This window comes from Coenobita brevimanus, chromosome 100 (assembly GCF_032717465.1).
Source record: "Coenobita brevimanus isolate Jiangsu-jjx chromosome 100, ASM3271746v2, whole genome shotgun sequence".
Taxonomy (NCBI): Eukaryota; Metazoa; Arthropoda; class Malacostraca; order Decapoda; family Coenobitidae; genus Coenobita; species Coenobita brevimanus.
The window spans coordinates 60,100,578-60,125,682 of NC_137053.1; the positions used below are offsets into that span (position 1 = coordinate 60,100,578).

Here is a 25,105-nt window from a genome sequence, read left to right on the forward strand (position 1 = left end):
GAATAATATAGTGTATTGTGGAGATAGTATATATTTTTGTCATGTAATTAACGTCATTCCCATGTGTGATTGAGGCATCTTGTGATAGTGGATAGATAGGTTTAAATGTTTTTACCTACTTTTGTTTTATAATTACATGGTATTTCCATTTTGAAGGTGCAGAGGAAAAGAAATGATTAGATTGAGGAAGTTTGGCTTTACTTTCAGAGGATATGTTTAACACATGATACATCATAACAACAGTATCTCATAGCTTACTGTAGGGATGACTCCAAAGGAGAAAAAGCACATGATAGGACCAGGGCAACAGAACAGTATGATGCAGTTGTATGGTACATGTTTAAGATTATGAAAGTAGTTAAGCTTTACTTTCTGAGGCTATGTTTAACACATGGCACATCATGACAACATTATCTCATATCTTACTTTGGGAATTACTTCAAAGGAGGTAAAACATAGGTAGCACCTGGACAACAGGACAGTATGATGCAGTTGTCTGGTACTTATTCAAGATTGTGAAATTAGTTAGTTTGGTGATGTGAATTTAGTTTAATCATAAAAAGATTGTAAGTGGCAACAAATACTTTTTAACATGTGTGTTGAATAGAGTGCAGCAAAAGGGCTGTAATAATTTTAACTATGGGTTTTAAATTTTATTGATGAATATACTGAGTCAATGAAAATGCACCACCTAATAAAACTGATATAAATTATGTGCAACCACTTACTTTGATCATTAATGCACTTTGGTATAATTGTGGGCATATGCAACAGCCATGTGGACATTGATGTGCTATATTCATCATTTGTTGACTTCGAGATTATCATTATCATTTTTAGTTTTACCTATGTTTTCATATAATAGATCATATGAGTTCACCTGATAGTACTTCCCTACCCTGCTCTGTTCTGCACCATCTTCTCAGTAATACCTGTAGATCTAAAATCATTGCACACCACCTCATCCCATATCTTTCTCGATTCACCTTTCCATTGATGACACAGCTTCTGTATGTACCCTATACAGGACTGCCTTTGTGCTGGATTTCTTTTGCTCACATTCTGGTATTGACTTGTAGGGGATGTTAATTAACTCTTTGGTTGCATTGCACTTTGATATGCCAGACTTTTTATACACTAAGCTGAAATAACCTACTGACACATTTTCATTTACTCAGTATAATTTTTAACAAGTGTCTGGAGAACAGAGTACTGTACTGTACAGTAAAAATCCTTCACAAATGTAGCTTTGTACAGTTTCAGCTAAATATGAAATGTAGATAACATATTTAGAGGAACACCATTTTGATGATGAACCTTTATTGAAAAAGAGTGGTTTGCTCAAAAGTGAAGTTGTTGCTTAATAATGGCGTTTCCTCAGACAGTTGATTGTTTTATAGCAACATTATACTTCTTTGTGTATATGGTAATAATGATTACTGTTTTATTATAGGGTACAATGTATGAAGTACTTAGAGTAGCAGTTTACATCTGAGTGTGTGCAGAGTTCCTCTCACAACACACTGTGAGTTACCATATCTACATAGTAAAGTGATCTGTTATGATAGAAGCTTATATTAACTATAATTTGTCTTGTACTGTAGATTTCTTCTTGGATTACCATCATCATCATCATCACATAATATCCCATAGTGACATAGGTTGGAGAAAAGCCTAGTGTATTATGAATCTCACTTGGGACATAGATCAGAGAAGGACAAGGACAGCTCTAGGCATAGTTACCCTCCTTCTGCTCCTGTATTGGAAGAGGCATAGTTGCAGACAGTATTATCAGTCCACTTTTTAGTTGACCAGTCATAAAACTTAGAATATCTGAAGTTTGTTGTGCTCTGGAAGTCACAGGATTGTGTTTTGAAAGTCATTACTTACTGTCTCATTATGTATTGTCATGAAGTGGATAAATATTTAAGTCTGCAGCTTTACAGGGCTACAAACAGCATGAGTACCTGTTGGTAGGATTGCCACATCCCTACGCTGGTACGGAGTTTAGGGGGACTGCACCGCACCCCCAACTCCCACCATTTTAACTGCATTCATGACTTACAAGGAGCTGCATGGGTAATATTCTCTCTTTCCCATTACTCCAGGACTTTGTTCCAGGATCTTGCTGTGGAAGAGGTAAATCCCCCATTCACTCTGGTACCACCATCCTTGCACATGTTCACCTTTAGGCAAATAACAAATGAAGGCTAAAAAATAACTATAGTACTGCACATCACGCGTTCATCGTACACTTCTGGCTTCCATGAAATGAACAGGGTATCTTCTGCTTACATAAAACAATTTTGCATAAACTGGAAGCTTCGTGGAATGCATCTATAATGTTAAATAGGAATTACTGTATATACAATACTGTACAGTCTGTTTAACAGTTACGCATGTTTCCACTGGGTAATTCACCCATTATGTTTAGGGCTGATGGTCAGGTCCATGTGAGTAGAACCTGTCTTACATGAAAACAACCCAAATATGGCATTTTGTATTCCTAAGTGAATGCATTTAAAGTGAACGCATTTAGAGACCATGAGGCCTGTGACGTGATGAACTCATTGGTCAGTCAGACACACTTGACCCCAGTTGGCCAGAGAGGTCAGTTTTCAGAATGGAGGTGCCAGAAATTTTCCTTTCCATTTTGAGAATATTTGTACCCTTGTGTTTTGTTTGAGAGGCTGTGTAGGAAGTAGGCATCTGCTGATTACCAGAATATCCAACATGAAAACTGACAACCACAAACGAAAGTGTGTCATAAGTATCCTTAGCCTGGTCTGTGTGTTACCATTCAAGATGATAACTTATTTTTTTTAACCTCTAAAGTTACAAAAATTGAGTGATAAATATGAACAATAAAAACATCTTTTCGGCTGTTCACCAGGTAGGAAAACATGAGAACAAAACATTACATTACTGTATGATCTGTATATTATAATTCTGGCTGATAGTTATTATTAATATTATTGTTATTTTTTTTTAGCTGTAACCTGACATAATTGTATGGTGTGTGTGACCAGGAACAAAAAAAAGAAAAAGAAAAAAGAAAATCCAGTCAGCTGATCACCAAGATTAAACTGGGCACGGCAGCATGAAAACATTACATCATCATGTAATCTGTGTATTGTGATTCTGAATGTTAAGTAATCCTCGCATAAAGTGCGAAGGCTTGGGAATTTTCCCTTATTTTTATTCTGCTGGGACACCTGTTGAGAAAAGAGAGAAAGAGAGGCAGGATAGTAGTGTTTGCTATTATTCTAAATTATACTGTAGCATTATAGTATACAATTTTAGGAGTATAAGGAGGAAGGACGGAGAGGCGAATGAGTGATAATATTGTACAGCAAACGTGTCACTCTTCTCTTCTGTCATGCTGGTAATTTCAATGCCGGACCAAGGATGAATCCATCCCTCCACTAAAAGCAAATACTGAGTTTGAAACAAAAGCCCAAAAATGAGTCATAACTCGGGAACCGGTGTCCTGATTGGATGGGAAGTTATTTGGTCTTCAAGTTCGAGCATTTTAATGTTACCTTGCTCTAACAAAAATTGTACTGTGTTGTGCCTTTTTTGCAGTGTTACAGTAACAAACAAACAAACATACAAAAATCGGATCATAATATAGATTTCTTGAGCTTTTGGGGGGGGGGGGGGACTTATACCAAGCAGGTACAGTCAGTGTATTTATAAACGTTTTATCAATCTTTTATACTTTCTTTGCTAATTTGTGAAGGCTTGGGCAGAGGGAAGGTCAGTAGGGATGACATCAAAAGTTTAGACAAAAAAGATTTGTTACATTATTATGTTCTGTTCGTATGACATGAAACTTCCATATTGTGTTGTGAGTTTGAGACCAAAATGTCCTCATATAGGCAAATGGACTGTGTTTGACCACAGTCCCAGCAAGAGTCACTTGAGAATGAACATCAATGGTCAGTTACATGTAGCCTAGTTGTTTTGTATTAATAGTATTCAGATAATATTTCTTGAAACATTGCAGCTCAAATGACCTCTGAATCATAGTTTCATTACTCTTATTGATTTCAGTTAATTCATATTTAGATTTGTGGTCGTGTTGCACCAAAAATAGACAAACTAATTCTTCTTGTAAAGACTGCTTATACAACTGATATGCTTAAGATATTTTTAGGATACTCTTGTATCCTAAGTCCCAAACAGTGCAAAAATTTTCCTTTGTAACCATATAGCCAAATTTTGGCACCTGGTGGTTTAGTGGGTAATTATTGCGCTCCAGTCGGATTGAGCCAATGAAGGTTTATATCCAAGGGATGGTTGGGATTGATTGCTCATGTAATGCCACTCAGGGATGAGTGAGGCTGGTTACTCTCATCTTAAATGTCGAGACCAACTGCCTAGCCCCGGGCTCCTACGCTCCTCATGGGGCAGTGTAGGATTGGATGATGGATGGATGGATGGACTTGTATATAATGCATCAGTTGTTCAAAATCCCATGCAAAGTTATACTGATGCCATATATAAATGTTGTTTAAGTTAATATGCTTAAACACCTGCATTTTCTTCATGTTCCAAGATCTTTGTGTTTGGGGAAGATACTGAAACTGGCGATAATAAAATAATTAATATAATGCTTAAACAAAATGGTACTATAGTATATTATGCATCTGCCTGGCTGTCGTCTTGGTTTTTCATGAGAATTCCTTTAGCAGTTAAGTGGTTATTGGGTAATACAGATGAAATTGGCTTTCCAAGTACAGTAATATATTTTTATCATACATAAACACGAGTCTGTGAAACACTGAAATTTGGACCCTAAAACCTATTTTTATTGTGAGAATTTAGCAGTTACAAAGTTTTTGTGTAGTTCTGTTAGGTTTTATACAATATTGTACATCATGAGTACAATATTTGTGTATATGCTTTGCTGCATTACTTTAGCAGCACTTTCAAAAAGTCTTATGTTAGTGATTTATCATTTCTTTAACCCTTTGACTGTGCAACCTAATAATGTATGTCCAAAAAGTAATTGTTAACAGCTATGGGTAGCCTTGTCCACAACCATTCACCTTTGTTGCAAGACTCAGGAATGTTCCTGCCATTTCATTAAGCCAAGCCAAGTACAGTATGTTTATATGATATGCCATGAGCTAAAACCATTAATTTCTAAGTTCCTCAGTATCAGAGAAGGTGGATTGGGTCTCTGTGTTGCCCTCCTCCACTTTGTATACCGTCCACCACTCACACATTTCCTGTTATGTTGAAGTCATTCGCAATGTGTTTTGAAGAGGTATCACTTTGGGAATGATTATCTCTTGCTGTAGTTTTTCAGTCGAAGGGTTCAAGAATAGTCATCTAAGGTAAGCAGCTGTATTGATTTTTACCATATTTGAAATGTTAATATTGTAATCAAAGCCTTGGAAAATATTATAGTAAGAATTTGACTTCATTCCTGTTGCTTAGTTGTAAAAGAACAGTCATAGTATAAATAGTTATGTAAATGAGTTATATTTAAGTCTCTAATAAATGTCATCTAACAATGAATTGACATGTACAGTGCAGAAACTTTATCTCTTATGTGTAAGAAGTTTAGATTTTTTCCATTAATGCATTATGCATTGTGGTAAATGTTGTGTGTTTCTCATTAGTATATTTAATACAGTATTGTATATGCATAAGATCTATCTTAATAACTTAGATCAGAATACATTGGAGGAAGAGTTTAGTACCAGGGATGGTGGATAAAATGTGAAGGTTTGTTTGTAATTACAAGTTGTTATCTGCTAATTCTTAATTGTATGTTGATAGAGAAATGCCTATATAACTTGTAGTACTGACTAAAGTATCTACAAACAAAAAGAGTAGTAACATTCAGTACAAGTACTGTAATTTGTGTAACTAACACATATTTTAGGCAGAGAGACAGGACACTAATTAGTGTACATTTACTTCTGTACGTGTACCATACTAAAATTTTTGCCTTGTTTATCTTTACTAACATTATTTAGCCTTTGAATCTTAACCCCATCATTAGAATGACTTCTTTTTACTTTAATTGTACAACTGACAGTTTTATTTCAGCTTTGGATTGATCAATGATATTAAAATAACCCCCTTATTATTGAATGTCTCCCGCAAGCTGATTGTAATCATCTGGTAATTGTAAGATTTGTAGTAGCTAATCATTGTACTGTAGAGGTTAAGAGGGTCACTTAATTATTTTATTCTGGGCAATGACCAACAATTTAATTCAGACTGAGGAAACTGTAGGCCACAAATTATTAAGGTATATTATTAGGATTACAGGTAATATACAGTATACTCCACAGGTAAAGTGGCCACCCCTTATGGGATTAAGGCATCTGGGTACAGATCGTTTCATTTCATTTCTCTTTTGAAGGCTCCAACATGCTTGCATGCATCGGCCCTGGTCACCTAATGGTGGCTTTCTGTGCTGCTGCTCTCTGACAGCTTCCCTGTGTAGTCCCTCATCCCTGAGGTTACACTCAATGACCTTTTCCCAGGTCTTTTTCAGTCTACCTCTCACAGCCGTACCCCTAATATTAACAGTTCTCACTTTCAGCACCCAGTCTTTATCCCCTATCCTCTCCACATGCCCAAACCATGTCATTCTACCTCTCCATATCACAACACCAATACACTTTGGGCCCATCTTACATCTCGGCTCCTCAGTCATAAAGCTAGCCCTTCCAGGCCTTGCACTTAGGGATGCATTGCAGATCCATCTAATCATTGCCACTTCTGTAATTTTGAGTTTGTGAATATCCTCTTCCTTTACTGCCCAGGTCTCATTACCATACAGCATTACACTCCAAACACATGCTGCATACAAAGATCCCTTAACATGGAGGGAAAGCCCTTTCATTGTCAGGAGAGGCAACAGCTCCCTGAACTTCTTCCAACCACTCCTCATTCTAGCCACATAGCTAGCCCCAGCCCCACCTCCAGCACATAACATGTCTCCCAACTAACAAAACTCTACCACACACTCAAGAGACTCAGCAGCAAGTTCAGTCCTTTCAAAACTCTACCACACACTCAAGAGACTCAGCAGCAAGTTCAGTCCTTTCACGCTTGGCAATCTCTACTTGCAGTCCCCGACACACCGCATCAATGAAATCAACATTATCTCGCAGTCAACCTCTAATACCAATACATCTCTTATGCACCCACTTATCACAAACACTGCACAAGATGGAATTACTTCCCATGCCCTTGTGGCAAATTGCACATGGCCACTCCCCTTCTTCTTTGACAGTACTGCCTTCAGCCCTAGATGCCATCACATTGTTTTATCTGCATTTACTCAGAAGCCCTTGTGTCTCACACCATCTCTCCATTTCCTAAATCTTTCCTCTGCCTCCCTTTCATTCTCGGCATTCAACACCAAATCATCAGCTTATAATATCTCCCACGGGAGTCCATTTCTGAAGTCACGTGAGAGGGCTTCAGGTACCATAATAAACAAGAAGAGGCCCAAGGCTGACCCCTGATGCTCACAAGCATTCATCGAAAACTCACCCAAAACTCCATTCACCTCTTCCTGGGTGCGAGCACCTGCATATATGGCCATGACCACCAAAACCAGTCACTTCTTGATCCCGAGCTTTCTCATTGCCCACTTCACCACCTCTCTAGTGACTTTGTCAAAGGCCTTCTCCAAATCAACAAAAACAAAGTACAGTTCCCTTTTCCTCCTTATATATTTTTCCTGAAGCTGTCGAGCAATGAATATGGCATCGGTGGTCCCATTGCCTGGCATAAACCCAAACTGCATCTCGTCAATATTCACTCTTTCTGTGATCAATACCTCCTAGAACTCTCTCAATTACCTCCAATATCAGGTCCAAAAGCCTCATGGCTCAATAATTTCCTCTTTCCAGGTCATCACCCCTCCCCTTGTACACATTTACAATTACACTCTTCAGTCAATCATCTGGGACAACACGCTCATATATAATCGTATTAATCAAATCAGTGACTAACCTCACTCCTGTATTTCCTAAGGCATTCAACATTTCCACAGTCAACCCAGACACACCTGCTACCTTCCCCACCTGGATCCTACCTATTGCCCTGCTCACAGTAGCTGCGTCAATCAAAGGCCAAGGGCCAAACACTGGATCTGCTAGCTCCAAACCTTCCCTGCCTCAATCAAACTCCTCATTCAGCAACCAGTTGTAGTGTTCTCTCCTGGCATCTTAAAATCCCCATTGTTCACCACTACTTTTCCTTCATCATTCTTCACACAATGCCTTCCTATAATATCCTTATTCTCCCTCATCATCTGGTTTGCCACCTTAAATATCATATTCTTCCATTCCCCACTATAATGATCAAAAGTCTTTCAGCTTCAGACTTTGCCCCGCAAACCTCTGTTCTAGCCCTACGCTTGGCAGATAGAGAAAATGGATTGAGGCACATGGCAGACATAACCAGAGGATTTTGTTTCTGAATAAGGATTCTTATATATTTATATATTTTATCTGATTTTTTTTTTTTTTCTTCAACTTCAGGACAGTCCATTTCAATTTGATGCAGATATTCCAAAAGTAGGCTAGTTAATGCAATACAGTATAAGAAAATTGTGATACCGTACTTAAAAACTGCCGTTCAAGGGGTCACAAATGTACTTGAGGTGTCTTGTACTGCTATGTTAGTAGGATACTTCTGCCTAGTATACTTTATATGGAAAAAGCACTTGCTGTTTTCAATATTGCTGTAAGGTGTAGGAGGTAGGGTTGTGCATGTTATTTTGCCAGAACAGAGTTTTGTATTTAATGTGGTCAGAAAATAACAGGAAATTGGTATTGACTCTGCAGTGGGGAACACAATGTTAGCTTGGTATTTTTTTAAATCAAAATTCACTGACACTTCTCTTGCGGCTGTAGCAGTGGAATGTGTTATGCAAAAAATGTTTGTGACAGCAAAATGAGCAGAACAGACGATTGTCAGAAGGCAGGATATTCTTTGATGTTCATGGAGGATTGAGAAATAAAAGAGACAAAACAGTGCTGATATGGGATTTTTGGTAGACTTTGCTGATGATAGTACAGTATTTGAAATGATATACTGTACTACAGCATGTTATCAGAGTTTCCATGCGATATATTGTACTACAGCATGTTATCAGTTTCCATACGTAATGTTGTATTCAAACTTTTAACCTGTTCAGACATTTGTCTGTAGTTTCTTCTTGCTACCTCCAAAGATATATTCAGCCTAAGAAAGGTATTTTACTTTAGGCTGTGTGCAGTTTCAACAGTAGTTTGAAGTTTTGTCTAAAGTTGAATAAAATTATCTGGTAGTAGCAAGAATCAATCCCTCCATTAGAATTAAAATCTTACCCTGCTGAAAGGTTTAAATGCTGGACAACACTTCATACAGCTTCTTTATTACTGGCAGGTAGGATAGGATGTTTCTCTGATCAGATATGTACAAGTAATGTATGTTAATTGCTACAGATTTACTGGCCTCATTGTGTGTAGTACCACAAAGCTATGTATCCCATGCTGGGCCTTGAATAGCCATCTTGTACTTTAAGTCACTCGTCAGAGAAGAGGATCTTTGACAAAATATTATGAGCAAGACATTACCATACATACATCTGTGAACATGCAAGTTTATTGTGATTTTCAGCACAGGCCACATATCCTGGCCCGTGTACTCCTGCCTTTCTGTCACCGGTTATGTGTCACCTTGCTTGTTATGACATTTTGGTGCCTTTTTGCTTGTGTTCTCTGTTGTGGCACTTCAGAGTTCCCTTTGATTGTCCTTTGATCAGGGTGAGTTTCCTGTTTGGTCTGTGATGCGTATAGTTTGTAGAAAATGTTTGTGCTTGGTGAGAAGGCCTCTTGATGAGCAGCCATTTTCTCTTTTGTGTTTGGTCACCTCTTTAGAAAGTACCTTTCCTTCCCTGTTTTGTGTGTGTGTGTGTAAATTATTTGTTTTTTTCTTGCCCAAGAAGGATGATATTGCTACTGTTCTCTGCAGGGGTGTAGTCTGGTCTCTGGGTCATTTTACTTTGACTGTAACTGCCAGGGAAATAGGTGCTAGGCAGGGTATGCAGGTGCATTGTTAAGCAAAGTAAGTGCTTTGGCATCCTCTGAAGCAGTTTTAGCACCTTAATTTGGTGGTCACATATTTGAAGGTTTACGTGTTTGAAAAAAGTAATGAAAAATCCATGAAGTGTCGAGGGAGCTTTCTTCTGTCATCTTTCAGATGCACAGGTGAGTTCATTTCCCAACAAAAACCAGATGTTAATAGCACATGCCATCTGCACTTGCACCAGATGGCAGAGAAATGTTCCTTGTTCATCTTTCTGCCAGGAGTGGAGTCTTCATGTTGGAGTGCTTGGTGTTGTTAGGAAGCTTGCACCAAAAGAGACCAGTCTTGTCAGCTGTACATTTGAGATAAAATTATCCTTTCTTTTTTTTTTTTATCAAATCTTTCAGTTTGAACCTGAAAGGCTCAGCATATCTATTGTAGCACTCCTGGCCTCCCCATAAAGCTTTTTGTTACCCAGTTCGTGCCTACTCGAAGATCCCCAGAGCCAGTCATCACTTCCTTTGAATAGTAGTCCCAAGTTCTCAGCTGACTGATTAGCTGCCCAATGGAAAGCTCGACTAGCACACAAATGCCGGAACTTCTCTTGTACATAACACTTATACACAGCCTCTTATAGGACTTTGTCTCTTGCCACTGTCATGTGTTTCCTACTTGAATATGATCCACATTTGCCCACACTCCTGTCTACATTGTATTTCAGGGCAAATTTAGTTAGTTTATCCTTATACAGATGTTAGACACTTTTTTTTTTTTTTTTTGCCTACCACAGACACTCCAGAATCAAGTTTATGAGTTCAAGTTTCAGTTTAACACTTAGATTTACACACACTCTTAACACCTGATATATATTTTGATACTATAATTATTTATCTATCTATTTGTTGCCAGACGCCTCAATCCTGTACGGGGTGGCCACAAACAAATCGCCTCCACGTCGCCCTGTCCCCTGCCATTTCACTGCCCTGCTCCCAAATCACCCCCCCCCCTCTCATATACCTCTCCACCCCATCCCTCCATCTCATCCTCGGTCTCCCCCTCCCTCTCCCCCCCTCCATCTCACTCACATACACTCTCCTCGTCATTTTAGGGAGCACAACATATCACTTGTGTCATAGCCTTGTAAAATAAACACAGTAAAGGTATGGAGCACCAGTGAGCCACGTAGCAAACTTTTTCTAGTTCAAATGTTGCAGTGGGTGTTTGAGAAGGCTGTGTTTGGAGATGGACAGTCTAGGTCCAACAGATTTTGCCCATTACAGTATTCCTGAAATCCACTGAATCAGGGTCCATACTATCAACAGTGAATTGCATTGATAAAATGGTTATCTGTGTCACAGAGTATATGTAGTTGTAGTTATACTTTCCATTCTGGATATATCATAAAGCCAGCCATGTTTGCTATGTAGCGTACTGTTCTTTTACTCTGACAATATCTATAAGATTTAAAATACTGATGAACAAAGAAGCAGAATTTGCTTTCCCTTTTAGGTTCATTCCTCACTGAAGGTAATAGGCCATTTGGGGCTGATTCACGAGATGAAGGTCTCCACCTATAAAGGTTACATGTTCTTCCTTTAGCACCTCCTATTCTCTGCTTCACGGTTTGTTTACACTCCTCATACACCCTGCAGAAAATTGATTGAAGAGTGTGGGGAAAAAGGTCTCTTAAAAGTGAGAATTAAAAAAAAAAAAAAAAATCTCACTTGGTTTTAGTGCACGAACCTCCTGCAGCAAGTGTTATTTGTAGGTTTGAGGTACTACATCCAAAGCCCAGCAAACTGGCATGTTTTTGGTTAAATTTCTCTCGTTTTTGGCTCTGAATGGTGTCATAATATCCCATATAGTCTTTAATTTCCCCTTCCTGTGTCATATCTTTAAATATATGAGATGAAAACAAAAGTATAAATGTGTGAGTTGAAAACTAAAGTAAAACATGTAGTCAGAATGTGCTGTACTGGAACTTACAGGACTTGCTTAAAGGGGGTTCATGAAGTAAGTCAGACCTAACCAGTAATTTTTTATTTAGATTCTTTCCTTGTTGAGCAATGCAAAATACATGAAGTCTGTGCTAGATCTAGCGTGTTCTGTGTAGCGTTAGGCATTAAATCATTGGAGGCAACAAAGAGAGGGTTTTATTACAAAACCCACCATTATTGATTTTAACGAACTTTAATGTACTTACGCTTTAGAATTATCATCAGAATACTTTACTGGTAAGTTTGCAGAAGAGTATTGGCAACATAATAACAATATATATATTTTTAATATCTTAAGAATGTGACTGCAGTTTACTTAACCTCTTCAGTCCAGTGCTATATTTTTTTTTAATGTGACATTTTTACAGTATTTAACTTGTACTGTTGCTGGATTTTTATTTATTTTTTTTAAGTTTTAGGAAAACATTTTAATCCAGAGGAGTTTTGTATCTCCTCTATTAATCCATTAACTGTTTAGAGATCATTTCTAATGAATATAAATCATGTGGTAGGCTAAGTATAGTTAATACAGTAATACATTATTGTTGTGAAAGAGATAACTCCTTCAGTATTGTGAGTTATTCTATATTTTTGTTACCTCTAGTTAATTTTGTTTATTCAGAAGAGGCTTTATTAACTCCTCCAGTGAGGGTGCACTCTTAATTAAATAAAATTGTTTGGCACCAAGAAGAATGAACTTAACATGCAGTGTTAACTCTGAATACTGTAAAATATGAAAGGCATTATTATAGTGAAAGGGTTAACTGAGAAAATGCTCATTGGTGAGTCAGTTATTAGCATTTTCAGTCTGAGGATGTCATTCTCATTATACTCTTGTGTCATCTTAGCAGTAAAGGGATTAATGAAGGCTATATGTAACACCAAGTTTGAACAGTCTATCCTAATGTGAATGTAATCACTTGGGTGCTTCAAGAATATTATGATACATTGTTGGGTTGGAAGGGATAACCCCATCATGGTCATATCTTTTCTTTATTTCGTTCTTGCAATATATGGACAGTTTCACTCAGCTTAGACTTCTCACACCATAGAGGTTAGGTATATTCTTTAACCTCTTCACTGTGAGTTTTCATGTTGAACACAGCAGTCTTGAGGTAGTAGGATTTAACTAGAAAAATGCATCACTTTACTGAAGGGGTTAATCAAGGTAAAATGTGTTAGTACCTAAGCATATGGTTACATTTGGACGTGTTTGATTAGCTATGACAGTCTATGCTGGCACTGTGTACTGTAATGTATGTTATCATTAGGGAATCTGATATATTTGCTGTTTTGTGGTACTTTATGATGAAATTATTGTTGAAATAGTAAGTTTACCTCTGTACTAGTACAGTACTATAGTCATAAACGTCCAAGGGAAAGTGAGTCTCGTCCACTGTTATACAGGAACAAAGACATAGTCCGAGTGTTGTGTTGATGGATATTTAGATATTGCTATATTTTCTGTAAGTATGGAATAAATGTTAATTTTAACATACTGTATTTTGATTATTTTTTGAAGTTCCTTTTTAGAAGAAGCAATGCTCTTCTGTGTCAAAGAAGTTTGTGAATCCCATGAAAAGTGAAACTGAACTCGTCAGGTGCAGTCATACTATAGTAGGCAGGTTCACTGGTAAGGATCAGTTAAAAATGTTCCCCTAATAGTGCTTGTACTGCACTACAGTGTTTCAGTTCAACCCCCTCCATATAAACCATTATGACAAGTCGCACTTTTGGAAAATGACCTTTGGAACATGGAGTGTCTTAACAAGCTGATGAAGTAAACTTCACTGAAGAACTGAAGTATATATTTCATTGAAGAACTGAGGTATCTTATGATGTTCAGTGCAAGTGGTGGGTGATAAGGACACGTATCAAATAGTTTTGAAGATGCATGAAATTAACCTACAATTTAAAAGCTCTTAAAATTTTTTTTGATTAAAAAAAAAAAAAAAAATCAAGGATGAAGTCTGGAAGCCTGTCCCTAATGATATGCCTAGGTGCAAGATGCTAACGAAGTTTAGTTTGCCATATCCCCTATACATAACTTCACAGTTTAAAGCCTTAACAAATTAAGGCTTTAAACCTGGGAGGCTCTCTGAAATTTCTGGGTGGACGAGTGGGGGCTCCTCTCAACAATCCCCCCTTGCTTATGCCCCATGCTTGGAAAAGGAGGAATCCCCATGCCCATCCAATCTGGAAATCTTTATCATCACTTAAATCATTAGATTAAGAGAAATTGCTGTATACTGCATAATTATTAATGCAGTAAGGAAACTTGTATTCACATAGCACACAGAATAGTCAGTACTGGTTTAGTCTGCTCTAGATGTAGTGGCTGTAGGTAGCTGTAGCCATCATCTGACGATTTAGCACTTCTCATTTCTTCCTTCACTCTTATCATTCTTTTTAAGTGTTTGCCCTCCTTGTCATACCGTATATAGTCCATCCATCTTGTCACTTTTATTACTCTTCTTTCCTTCTCAGGTGGCCCTACACCGTGACAAGCCTAATGGTTTCCTGTAGCTCAGGGAACATTTTACAGTGCTGGGTGGTAATGATATAACCAAATACAGTACTGTATACACCTGTAATGAGGTGACATGGAGCCTTCTATGGTGCCCCAGTTAACTGGGTGGAGAGACACTAAGGCAGCATCCATCTGGAAATCAAACCTCCGCACTCTTTCCCAGTCTTGCCGAGGCAAGGCGTTGTATGTTGCGAGGGAACATCGGTTCACTGCACAACAGCTCTGTGGGGGCAGTTACTTGCCTGCTGTTGATGGGTCTGCCAGGCCAGACAGATGGGTTACTTAATAACAGCAACGACTTCGTACGTATGATAATAGACCACACTATTTGCTCTTGCAGATATTGTGTAGTAAAATAAATGGTAATCAAGTAGTAATCTGCTTTTTAAATACAGTACAAAGAGAATTTTATCACAGGCAAAGGGAAGGGTATATGGTATTTCAGTGCAACATAACAGTGCAAACCTAAAAGCTGTAGTATACAGTGCAAACAGTCAGAGCATTAAATATCATTTCATAAAAACAACTCATCAAGGTCACAGAAAAGTATATATTTTAGTGAGATTCAAAGAACCACTGGTTAGGTATGTATTTCAAACAGCAAACATTAGCAAAGCATGTGTAACAGTAACCCATACCAATAGTCATATGAACAACTTATGCCCGTTTCCAAAATCTTATGTTTGCGCTGTGCAATACATTACATACCTTAATAATTATATCAGATCATTCCTTCCAAAACATTCTGTAATATTCCTCTGACATTCACTCAGGACTAAAACATTAATAACACCACAGTAACCTGTATCAGTCAGCTAATGAAACTGCCATTTTCACCCTTATTCCATCCTAAAGATTAGGTTGGGAACTCCTACTCTTAACTGGTCAAAAAAGGTGAATCCCCCCGAGTTAGGGCCAATGGACCATTTAGCTCTTCAGAACAAGGAGAAATCCTTGGAGTAACCTCTGTATCTCTCATTAGAAATATGCTGCCCAACCCAACGGTTGTGAAGGGCAAGTGCTACCACTGCTTAGAAAATCTACAGTCATGTGGCACCAACATGCACATCACTTGAATGAAACAATTTGATCTTGTTGACTAAAAATATATAAACCTGTACTCGTCATATGCTTTTCTTTGTGGCTTTGGCAGCAATTTTTGTTGGGTGTTCAACTAAATTGTCAGGATAAAAGTACAGCATTACTAAATACAATATTAATTGATTAGTACATCACACAAATTCTGGTATGGCAGAAAAAACTGATCATCCTCATTGCCTTCTAGTCCTTCAGTTTCTCAAATGTTTCTGATTACTTAACACCTTCATTTCAGGTCACATCACTTTTAGTTCGATTTTGCTGCTACCGGATGATTTTACTCAGCTTAGGAAAGGCTCCTTGTACTAAATAAGGTTTATTAAGGCCATGCAGGTGTCTGAAACCCACACTTTAGAACTTGCCATTGAACTGAATAAATTCAGGAGATAACGCGGATATAAAGAGTTTTTGAGTTGTTCACTGGTACACGAAGGAAAAACTTCTTAATTTACTTCATTTCTCCACGTTGTAGTATTTATTAAATTATTTGGTAAAACTGTACGAATATTACAACACATCTATCTGCGTCAAAAAGTATTGTAATTACAATGGACCCTCGCCTCATAATTGTAATGGGACTGAATCATTGCCACCAGAGCTCAGTGGATTTGCTGTGACTAACCGACCGTGTTCGGCTCGCAAGAGTGTGGGGAAGTAATTTAGGTAAGTAATGTACACCTTCGTTATTTGTATCCTGTATGTCAGTACCATCATAAATTTTATTGGTAATAAGTCTTCAGTCCAAGGACGTCGTTTTGGTTATACTATTGCAAACTTCAGGCGGTTTCAGGTCGCAGATTTAGAAGCAGCTTTCATTAGGCTAACTATTTTCACCACAAGGGAGCTCTCCTCACCTGGATAAAATGTTGTGGTAGCAGCAGGAAGAGGTCATTTCCTATGGCCGGAGAAATTAAATGGTAAATTTATTCTATTAAAGTTGGTGTACCACAAAAGGTTGGAGTTGAGAGAGAATCCCTAAAGTAGGCAGACACAAAAGATACACATAGACAAGAATATACACACCCAGACAAGAGATAAAAAGCTACAAATGCCTTATACAGGACATCACACCTCGAAATACAAGCTGTATAGACAGGCAGGCTGAGAATATGCAGACCCAACCAACAAGACAGCATGATATTCATTTACACACCCACCACTCACCACATTAATATTATACTACCGATTGTCGTTCTCTCTGCAGGCTTCTGTACTGCAGTATGAGCAGTCATCCTCAGTAGTACCTAAATCACATACAAAGATGCATCACTTTTTTTTCCTTCTCTCGTAGTTATATATTATTGTTATGGGACTGGCTGTTAGTTTTTTTATGTGATTATTTATTGACTTATTTTTCTTACTCCACTTATTGACGATGTACCACTATTAATAATTGCTACCTGGCTACTACAGTTTGATTTTTAAAATTATATTTATGTTACCTACGAACGATTTTATTCAGCTTGAGAGAGATTTTTCAAACTGGAGGTCAGCTCTGGACCTGTCATCCTCAATCTGTTTCCCTCTGCACTTGACCCTCCGTCTTTTACTTGCAGTGTGTTCAGACATCTCGAAATAAACGGATATTGACGCTGGTCCCCCCCCCCTCTTTTTTTTCTTTGGCTTCACATTGTTTGCATAAAAGTGATGGATTTTGTAGTTTAGCCTTTCACTACAGCGAAATAAATCGTTAGATAAAATAGTTTGATGGTAGCTTGGTTAGAAAGAAAAATGCGTCAACGGACTGAAGGGTTCACGATCAGTTCGAGTGGGTGATTTTAGAAGGTGATTATAACCGCTTGGTGATTGCATTAAGGTATTCTGAGGTAAAATCATTGGCCATAGCAAGAAAACGGTAAAAAAGAAACAAAAATAAATCATTGTACTGAAAGGGTTGGCTTTAAAAAAATAGCCGACCAACCATATCCAAACACGGAAGTCTCTCTCTCTCTCTCTCTCTCTCTCTCTCAAAGTTATTTATTCTCTCCTTCCATCTCTACATCCCCCTCTTTCCCTCCCTCCCCCCTCTCTGTCTCTCCCTCCCCCCCTTTCTCTCTCTCATCCTGTTGCTTATTCTTTCTCCTTCCATCTCTTCGTCTCTCTCTCTCTCTCTCTCTCTCTCTCTCTCTCTCTCTCTCTCTCATTGGTACACAGTTGCCGTTCTACTGTAGGTTTGCCAGAGGTAACTGAGACTTTTTTTTTTTTTTTTTTTTTTTTTACGTGGAGCTCAGTTGTGTATGTCTTCCTGTCTGTTGTAATGGCGGTGCTTTGCAGTAGTAATAGTAAGTTCTTAAAAATGATAACTCATTTAGTGACTTAATATTAAAGATCATGATTTATGGCTATGAAAATTATACTTCAACGTTATACTACTACCGGTACTACTAATACTACTACTACTACTACTACTACTAATAGTAATAATAATAATAATAATAATGAGTAGAAACCACTTCCTCGGTGCAAAAATGGTGGTTCATGTAATCTTCCACTTGCAGTACCGATCCATTCATATTTTTAGTGATGCGCTGGTGAATAGAGTACTGAAAAGGTGGAAGGCTTTAAACATTTTGATGTAGTTACTTGAAAAGACCAGTAAATGTGAAAACGAAGTGGAGAGAGAGGAAAATAAAAAAAGGATCAAGGAAGTGAAGTGGCAAGTAGCACAAGTATATATAAAGGCACTTCAGTGAGTCCTCTGTTTCACACTGTTGAGGGGACTAGGAATTTTTAAGTTCCCAAATTAACATGTAGGTGTGAGATTACGAACAGGTGCTAGAATGGTATGGCATGAGTGCGAAAAGTACACAGTGAGAGCATTGGATGTGGGAATGATAAGGACTATACCTGTATGTGGAATGCTTGCGTTAATAGAATAAGCTACAGGGTACAAAGGATGCGTGAAAGATGGTGAGGTAAAGTCTGTTGATTAAAGGATATAGAAAAGAATGTAGAGATTGTACTTGAGCTTAGATAATATGGATATAGAGAGAACAGAGGTGAAAAAGGCGATGAATAGGATGTGTGGACTTAAGACAGAAGTTACGCAATAGACGGAAAGGCCTCTGCTCCACGAGGGTTGAGAGAACAGCTTAATCATACGAAGTGAATTTTCATGAGGAAGACATGTCTATAGGGAGAAGCCGCGAATTTCAAAAGTTTGAATGCAAAGTGGCTGGATGTGTGGTTCAGTGGACACTCTGTTGTCAGCTATCCTGCATTTATATTTTATCATCAGTATTATTTTCTTATCTAAATTATTTCCACCCATATATCGCATAGATCTAGTTATTCACAACCAATGTGTATATAGTATTTCTCCTGATAAAAAAAAAATCAGAATGTGCCTTTATTTCAGACTTCATATTCAGTTTCCTCTTAGTTTCTTTGTTATTCTTTTTTTTTTTCATGTTTTCCAATTTTCCCTCTACATTTTTCGTTTCCCTTTCTTTTCACTTATCATTTATTGTGTTCCTTTTCTGTTACTATTTTTCTCTTCTGTTTTTCTCATATCTTGTACACAGAATTAGTTCTCGCTGAGTAAATCGGGAGCAGAATCCGGAAAAAGTAAGCAAATAAATATGGGAGAGAGAGAGAGAGAGAGAGAGAGAGGGAGAGGGGGGGGGATGGGTAGGGAATGCTGCAAGGACGAATCAACTTTTTTTTTTTTTTTTTTTTTTTTTTTGCTGACCACGGCCTTCCCTGTCCACTCTCACTTTTTCGGTTATGAAATTAATGGGGTTGATTCTTAATTTAAACACTAACTGTGATTATTCAGTAAAAATTAACACTATGAATATTGGACGAAAATAAACACTAAGTACTGAATAAGATAAGCTGTGAACATTATGAGCATTGGATAAATATAAACACAAAATATTTTAGTCACTTGGTGGTATGGGAGAAGAAAAATATAAGCGATTTAATCATGTTGGACGAGACTTGTATTTTTCCTTTTTTTTCCGTTTTGTACTTGCTATATTGAGGCCCCCCCCCCCTTTTTTTTTTTCGTACTTTATCATACACCCTGGTTGCTTTGTTTTGTCTTTGAATGCGCATCGGGGCAATGGCGGGTTCTGTATGTGTGTGTGTGTGTGTGTGTGTGTGTTCCCTCGCGTGTACGTATAGTAGAGCCATACTAAGACCCCAAGCGGTAAAAAGTGATTCCTGGTTTTACACAGTCGCCCCTCTCTAACCTTGAACACCCAGCCCACCATAGGAAGGCCAGCTGACCATGTAGACCCTCGCATGTGGAGACACGCCACAGTCACTCTGGGGATATAATTATAATGTTAGAGGCAGAATGTGAAAGTTAGTCGTAAAATTACTAGTTTGTTTTTAAAACGAGGTTGAACTGAGCAGGGTAAGTTTAGGCTGAGGGTAAGTTCTGCAGGGATAATCTAGGTTAAAGTGGGGTTAGGTGAAGCTAAATTAGATTAATGGTTAGTTAACTTTACCGTAACCATAATTAACCCTAGATTAACCTGCCTTGAAAAACTTTGTCTCAAATTTAACGTAGATTATCCCAACTTCGCCTATCCCAGCCAAAATTAAATTAACCCAACTCAGTGTAACTTCATTTCACAAACTAGCCATTTCACATAATGTTTGATTTCATACTCTGGCTGTAAGAGAATATGAGAGAGAGAGAGAGAGAGAGAGAGAGAGAGAGAGAGAGAGAGAGAGAGAGAGAGAGAAATAATACATCTTTGATAATGTCTACCATCGCGAGTAATTTAGGACCAAAGAAATTACCACTCACCCTATTGCTACCTCTCCCCATCCCACCCCCATAACAGCCCCACCACACCACACCCTTTTACCTGCCTTACCTCACCACAATAACTGCCTCACCCCCCATCCCATTACCTGTCTCATCCTACCACCTGTCCCACCCATCCCACCTTACTTCCTGCCCCATTTCATCCCACACTACTACTAACCCCGCCCATCCCACCCCTCTACCCACCCCACCCTGTCCCACCCCATCACCTGATATCCTGACCACTTCCTCATATTACTGGTTTATTTAATGGGTTGAGAGGGATGAATGTGTTGTAGGCTACCTGTAGTGTTGGTGCCAGGTAACACACACACACACACACACACACACACACACACACACACACACACACATTTTCACTTCATCTATTTTGATTGTAAATATAGTTTTGCCGTCTCGTTTTTGTTATACTCTTGTCAAGCTAACCTATAAATCTGAACTGAGAGATTCTACAGCTCAAGGGAGGCTTTTTTTTTTTTTTTTTATAATTAAAAAATGCCGGAAGATACACATTTCGTTCCTTTTTTATACAAGTTTTATGTTTTCGAATGCGCAGAAGAAACAACCGGAAATTAGTTTATCCATGAAAAATCGAATAAAAGAGAGACAAATTCAAGATCCGTTCATTTCTAAATGCCTGAACGCATTCCGGTTACAAGATTGTGGTCGTAGGCAGAGGGAATATGTACTGGGGAAGGCGATTGTTTACTATTGATTTAGCTGGGAGAGTTGCGTAACCAGGATCCATATATCAGGGTCATGTAGGAGAGATAGCCAGGAAAACCTAAGTAAAACTGGTAGAGAACGCCAACAAGAAACGGGAGTATCAGGACCATCTTGTTCTTCGATGCTGGGTGAAAGAATGAATAAAAAAAGGTCGCTAGGGAGGACAGAAAAAAAAAAAAAGGCGTATAGGGACTGGCCTTCGTATAAATAGGGAGGGGAGGGTACGTGGCTGAGTAGTAGTAGTAGTAGTAGTGGTGGTGGTTGTGCCGACATGAGGCTGGTGAGTGGAGTGGCGCGGGAAAGGCTGATAAAGTCTCATACAGGGTTTGCAAAGTCTGATTAACACGAAATACTCCGTCACGAGAATAAAGGAGCATAAGCTGTAGCCTCTGATCCTGCTCATTTTGTAAGCGAGTTATTATGTATCATGTTGAAAACTGTACTGCACTGTAATTTATTGTACGACTCTTTCCTCGGTGTAATGGGACACTATTGAGCTCGACTGTTTTTCGTGACAGAAAGTGGATTGGCATTACATTCAGAATTTTGTACCGATACTTCAAAGTGAACGGCAAAAGCGCTACATGGAGTTAAATTGTCCCGTAAGATTAAAAAAAGAAAAAAATCTACCAATATTACTGACAAGGAAGTACGAATGTAGTTTCAGGCTGACTTCCTGATGATTGACGAAAGATGTAGAAATATTATGTAGATTTTAGAAAGTATTGTAAAAAAGAAATGGTTGCTTCCCCTGAGAAGCTATCAAGAATTTGGAAAGTAACTGAAAGGCAAAAAAAAAAAAAAAAAAAAAAAAAGGACGCTTTATTTACTTTATTTTTGTGAGGGGGGGGGTACTGTTCCTGGTGGCTGAAAAAATATCGATCCATCACCATCATCATGGTCCTGTCCATCCAAACATTGCCAGACGCCATGTATCCCAAACGGGGTGGCCAAGGGCTTTAGAGTTAATTGTTTTACAGGGAGGGGCACTAATCCTCCACCAACCCCACTTGACACGTAGGGATGCCAACAGCATCTGGTGTTCCCAGGCGGTCACCCATCCAAGTACTAACCAGACCCAACGTTGCTTAACTTCGCTGATCGGACGGGAAGCGGTGTACTCAACATGGTATGGTGGCGCTTATAATCTCCGAATCCTTCCTTATTTAGGAGTTATTTTTTTTTTAAATCCTGTTCTGGTGTCTATAGCCTCTTCCTTCATTCTATTCTGGTATCTATAGTCTAGCCTCACCCTCTTCTGGTATTTATAGCCCTTGTCGGATGTCTATAGTTTTCTTTTCCTCTTTCCCGCTGCAGGTGCTGACGCTGGGCTGCCTGGCGGTGCTCGTTCAGGGCCGCACCATCTACGACTACGAGAGGGATGGCCTTGAGAACGAGCAGCACGGGGACCCAGGGCGGGCCGTCAGGGGGGAGTACGAGTAAGGATGCTGTTTGTGGTAGTAGTATTAGTGGTTGTAGTAGTAGTAGTAGTAAAATAATAATAATAATGATTATAATAATAATAATAATAATAATAATAAGAGTAAATAAAGTAATAACAGTAACAGTAAACAAGTAATCTTAGTCAGCCAGTTATATGGTAGTAGTAGTAGTAGTTGTTGTTGTTGTTGTTGTGTAGTACTTGAGTTTTGCTTTACCTTTAAAAGAAATGAACATTATAGCCTTAATAACACCACACTAAGCACCACCTGCCATTCAAGAGTTACTTCGTGCTTTTTCCTGCCGTGCTCTGACCCTCTGCCTCGCCAGGTGGAGGTCCCGGGATGGCCAGGTGGTTGAGGTGGCCTACATCGCCGACCATCTGGGCTTCAGACTAGTAGACGACCTTCCATCGGCGCAGTCAGCACGCTCTTCCGTTTCCTCCTCTTCCGTGTCTTCTGTCTCTTTCTCTTCCACCTCTACTTCTTCCTCCTCTTCTACCTCCCCTTCCTCTGGCATGGACAAGGAGGAGGAAAGTGTGACGGATGAGGAAGAAGGAGAAGAGGAGGGAAAGACAGAGGGGACAGAACAAGGAGAGGAAAAGGAAGAGGAGGAGGAGGAGGAGGAGGAGGAGGAGACACAGACCGAAGAAGAACAAGAGGAGGAAGAGGAAGTGGAAGCTACTACTCTTACTGTGCTCAGAGAAGAGGGTTTGGACTTGGCATCAGAGGAGGATGAGAAGGAAGAAGCGACGACTGATGTGCCTGAGATCACGACAGAGGCAGAAGAGACGGATGGTATGGTTTTGGGAAGGAGTTTAGTTCAAAATGAAGAAACAGGAGAAGAAGACGATTTCAGTTCACGAGATGAGGAAGTGACAACAACAGAGGTCCCTGAACTAACAACAGTAGACCTAGACCAATTTACAGAAGCTCCAGAAGAAGATCTCACAGTTGCAAGTACGGACGTGACAAGTTTAGAAGCAACAACGAAGCCCACCACCATGACTGAAGACGCTGCGGTTGAGAGAGAGGGAGGAGCTTTGGATGACACACCTACACCCACACCAGACGAAGTACTCCAGGCGTTCCCAAAGGAGGACATCCCCACTTCTGCAAACACTGAAGGCGCAAGCGTGACTCAGGATCCTCTCACGGTGGCTGCAGAACAACTCTCTGAGGCCTCTCCAGTCACGGTTGTTCCTAGTACTGTGATTTCCCCCGCCGAGTTTTCCATCGGCGCTGAGGGTTCGACAGACACGGTGTTTCCTCAGGACGCAGCAGAAGCCCTCGGCATCACTCGTCCCCCTGATTCTCTCAACTTACTGGCCACAAGAGATCCCGAACTGCCCCTTGATGTGGTACTTTTTGACCAGCCATTGGATTCCCGCCCGATTCCAGTTGAGGACGTAACCCTAATCATTAATAGTAATAAAAATATCCCTCAGACTCACCTCCTGCCAGTTGAGCTTGTGTCTCCCTCCGCCCTCCCTCTTACGGTGACAGAAATTCCCAAGACCGTGCAGGGGAAGGGTAGCATGTTCGATCATCCGGAGCCTTTGACCTCTGGAACAGTGGAGGAATCCGATTTGATCCTGACTCTGCCCGATGATGTTGCCCTTACCCCTGCCACCCCTCCTGCCTCCTTGCCTGCTGCCGTGCCTTCTGCTTCCCCGGCCACTGCTTCCTTCGCTGCCCCACCCACAGACCTGGCAATTGACGCCCCTTCTTCCTCCCTCTCCTCCCCTCTTTCTGCCTCCCTCCCTGACTCTCCATCCGCCTTCCTCCCTGCCTCTCAGTCTACCTCCCTCCCTGACTCTCCATCTGCCTCCCTCCCTGTCATTCCTTCTTCCTCTCTCCCCGCCTTTCCATCCTCTCGCCTCGCCAAACGATCCATCACCACACCAGACACTGAACCCAGCATCGCCAGCGACGAAGTGGAGAACCTGGTGGTGGGCCGTCAACCCCTCCGCACATCCACCCTCATCCTGGACGAGGCGACTAACAAGGTGATCAGAGAGAATGACTTTTAGATGGCGCCACCAGATAGCGTCACCGTTTCTCTCTCTGCTTCCTCGTTTTATCAGTCTTGTCTGCATCGTTGGCCAGAGATCCGACTATTGCCTAAAAGTAGTCTCCCCACCCGCACACTTGAGAACGAGAGATTGTCCCCGGAAAGCCAATTAAATCGTCTGACAGCAGCCGGAATATAGTCGAAAAAAAAAAAAATCGTCATTCTAGTGGAAGGGTCTCGGGAAGATGTTTTTAAAATCCTGTCACTTCAAAAAATCTCGATGACGCTGAGTGAAATCGTCCGCTGGTACAGTAGTTGAGATAAAATATTTATTATTAATCGTCTTAGGTAATGAGTACAGTTCTTTCAGTCCGGTGGCGTACTTTATATATTATTCGTGCCATCTTCAGACGACTTTATTACGGTAAACTTTTCGAACATAAAGGGGTTAGATAGAGCCTTGAT

General features: G+C 39.6%; 1 pseudogene; it reads right to left on the reverse strand.

Moving 5' to 3' along the window:
- Positions 1-22,211: 22,211 nt before the first annotated feature.
- LOC145414733 (5S ribosomal RNA) lies at positions 22,212-22,326 on the reverse strand (annotated as a pseudogene).
- Positions 22,327-25,105: the final 2,779 nt, after the last annotated feature.